Genomic DNA, 3,929 nt, shown 5'->3' with positions numbered 1-3,929 from the left:
AATTTTATTATTTTGTATGTGTGTACCATCAAATCGAATCTGACTGGTACAGGAGGTGATTTCCCCTCCTTCTCCAGCAGAGCATCTTGTGGATTTGAACCATGTACTTCTGGGATAACAGTGCAGCTTCTTGCCACTAGGCCACCAGAGCTCCCTCAAATCACTAGACTTTTAACTATGGCTGAGCACTTAACTATTCTTGAGAGCCATGATTCCTTATCAACTCATTATACATCTAGACTTATTTTTTCCAAATCCATTTCAGTTCATGGGGACACCTCAACTTTCTGAGGCTGTAAATATTTTTTTTCCATTTTCTAAATTTTATTTTTTAATCCCAGGTCTCCCAAAAGAAATCCCAGATCTCCCAAAAGGGATCATCTATCAGTAAGACAGAGTCAGAAGAAATGGCGGAGACTCAATTTTTACAACAGTATAACCTAAGTTAGAAGAAAACCGGGTTGAGACACCGAATTCGCTGAGCAGTGCTGCTAAAATGTAAATTAATTAGCCAAGTGACTAGAATTACTTCCCATCCTAGAAACAGAAGATTCTTTAAAAAACCTTAGTGGTCTTCAGGCAAAGGAGTTTCAAAGATGCTAGACTAACAGTAAAGCCATTGTTAAATACTTTGGATTTCCAAATGACAAGATCTTCCCAACAACTATTGGATCTTGGTATACACAAGTGTCTGTACTAAGTTGTCTGGATTTACACACTGATCCAGATCACATTATTGGCTTGTCTTTCTATTTGACAGAGCTGATATCAGAAGTGGGTCCAATACCCAGAAATATAGCTATTTCTGAGGCTTTAAAGTTTAATTCAAGCCAACAGTCTCAGATCTCTCATGGTGAAACTGGCAGATACAACCTGTCAACCTTTCAGTGTACCTTAACGACTGATTCTTGTTGTTCTTGTTGTGTACTCTCGATTTGGAACTTGCTCATAACTGACCCTTCAGAAAATTTTTAGAGGCAGTAAATCTCATAGGAGGAGATTGTCCATCTTTTTCCTGAGGAGCGGCAGGTGGATTCGAATCACGTGTCTTTGTGTTGGCAACACAAATTCCTTACCACTAGGTGGGGCACGGGAGGGGGCAAGGGGGGCAGGCGGAGGAATAGGAGGGAAGAGTTCTGCTAGGAGCTACTGACACCTAGGTGCTGCTGACAGAAATAGTGACAGAGTCTGCCCTTATTTTGCTGGAGGAACTTTTCATTTCCTTCTCACTTCTCTCTGCCATGTCCCAATCTACACCACCTCCTCCCTTGGTCATCAGTTCCAGGAAGTCTGAGACTGCAAAAAGTGGAAAACTGAAATGCTGTAAGTGCTCAGAGCAAATGCTACCTTTTCCCTCCCCAATCCCTCTCATCTTTCAATGATTGCTAACTAATATTGACGTTGTTGTCGTTATGTATCATTGAGTTGCTTGTAACTAATAGTGACCCTATGTACAAAAGCCCTAAATCCCGCCCTATCCTGTGCCAACCTCACTGTCTTTGACACATCTGCTCAATCACTGAATCTATCCATCTCATCAAGGGTCTTCCTCTCCTGCACTATCCCTCCACCTTCCCAAGCATGACAGCCCTCTCCAAGGAGTGGGGCCTCCTTGCAACATGTCCAAAGTATGTCAGATGAAGCTTCAGAATTCTTGTCTCCAAGGAGCAGCCCAGTTTCACCCTCTCTAGCATGAACCTGTTTGTTCTTCTAGCAGTCCACGGTATATTCAACACTCTTTTCCAGCACCACAGCTCAAAGGCATCAATTCTCTTTCTATCATCCTTAGTCACTGTCTGGCCCTCTGATGTATAACACACAATTGTGACGACTATGATCCGGATCAGGTGCACCTTAGTCTCCAGCCTGACATCATTGCTTTTCAGTACTCTGGAGAGGTCCCTGACAGCTGACTTTCCTCAGTACAATTACTCTCTTGATTTCCTGGCTGCTGGTACCAAGAGTGTTGATTGTGGAACCAAGCAAACTAAAACTGTTAACAATCTCAATCTCTTCACCATTCATTATGATGCTGCCAATTGGCCCAATGGTGAGACTCTTTGTCTTCTTGATATTGAGCCTCAATCCACATGGAAGGCTGCAGTCCTTGACCTTCTGCAGCAAGCACTTCAGGTCCTTCTCAGTTTCAGCAGTCAGGGTTGTGTCATCTGTATAACCCAGGTTGTAGATGAATCTTCCTCTAATCCTGATGCCACATTCCTTCTTGTACAGGTCAATATCCTGAATTATCTGTTCTGCATAAAAAAAAGTCATTTTTAGCTCCATCATGAAATACCATGTGGTGAGTGACAGGATAATATCCATACACGCACAAGGAAGTCCAGTGAATACCACTAGAATATATCTAGAGCCAAAGAGGATGAAATAGAAGATATCTATCAACTTCTGCAGTCAGAAATCAACTGAACATGCAATCAAGATGCATGTTTGGAATGAAAAAGTTGGGAACAGAGAAAGATCAGTAGCTGGAAAACATGGACTTGGTGACAGAAATGAAGCTGGAGATAGAATGATAGAATTCAATGATTAATTCACTGCAAATACCTTTTATAAGAAACAAAACCACAGGCTATATACATGGATTTCACCTGAGAGTATGCATAGGAATCAAATAGATTTCCTCTGTGGAAAGAATTGCTGGAGAAACTCAGTATCAGTTGTGAAACCAGGCCAAGTGCTGATTGTGGAAAAAACCATCAACCACTCATATGCAAATTCAAGCTGAAGCTGAAGAAAATAAAATCAAATCTACAGGGGAGCTCTGGTGGCCTAGTGGCAAGGAGCTGCAACTACAATCCCAGAGGCGCACGGTTCGAATCCACCAGATGCTCTGCTGGGGAAGGAGGGACAATCTCCTCCTGTACCAGCCAGATCCGATTTGACGGTACACTCACACAAAAATAAAAATTAAAAAAAAAAATCAAATCTACAAAAACCGAAATTTGATCTTAAGTCTATCTCACTCAAATGTCAAAACCATCTCAGGAATAGGTTTGAGGGATTGAACACCAATGAACGAAGACTAAATGAGCTGTGAGAGGATATAAAGAATATTATCCATGAAGAATGCAAAAGATCACTACAAAGGCAGAAGAGGAAGAAAAGACTGTATTAGAGCACCGAGAAGCCAAAGCTAAAGGATTAAATTAAGAAATTAAAGAGTTGAACAGAAAATTTCAAAGGGCAACTTGGGATGACAAACCAAGGTATTATAACAAAATGTGCAAAGAGCTGGAGACAGAAAATCAAAAGGGCCAAACTTGCTCAGCATTTCTTAAGCTGAAGGAATTGAAAAACAAATTCAAGCCACGAGTGGTAATACTTAAGGACGCTTTGGGCAGCGTGTTAAATGATCCGAGAAGCATGAAAAGAAGATGGAAGGAATATACAGAGTCACTGTATCGGAAAGGATTGGCCAGAAAGGATTGGCTGACACAGAAAGCGTTCATGAAACAATGTATGAGCAAGAGCCTGTGGTGATGAAGGAGGAAGTTCAAGCTGCTCTGAAAGAATTGGCAAAAAACAAGGCTCCAGGAGTTGACGGCATACCATCTGACATATTTTAACAAACAGAGGCTGCCCTGGATATGATCACTAATTTGTGCCAAGAAATCTGGAGGACAGCCAGCTGGTCAACTGACTGGAAGAAATCGATATTCCCATTCCAAAGAAGAGTGACCTGCCAGTGTGAAAATTATCAAACAACATCATTAATATCACATGAAAAGCAAGGTTCTGCTAAAAATTATTAAAAAATGACTGAAGCAACAGGTCAACAAACTGCCAGATGTGCAGGCTGGGTTTAGAAGAGGTCGTGGTACTAGGGATATTATAGCTAAGGTTAGATGGATCTTGGTGGAAAGCAGAGAGTTCCAGAGGAATGCCTATCTGTGTTTCATTAAATATTC

Source organism: Elephantulus edwardii, unplaced genomic scaffold, assembly GCF_000299155.1.
Source record: "Elephantulus edwardii isolate Elephantulus edwardi_28Jun2011 unplaced genomic scaffold, EleEdw1.0 scaffold00009, whole genome shotgun sequence".
NCBI lineage: Eukaryota > Metazoa > Chordata > Mammalia > Macroscelidea > Macroscelididae > Elephantulus > Elephantulus edwardii.
The sequence above is the reverse complement of the archived record's forward strand: the minus strand, read 5'-3'. Positions refer to the sequence as shown.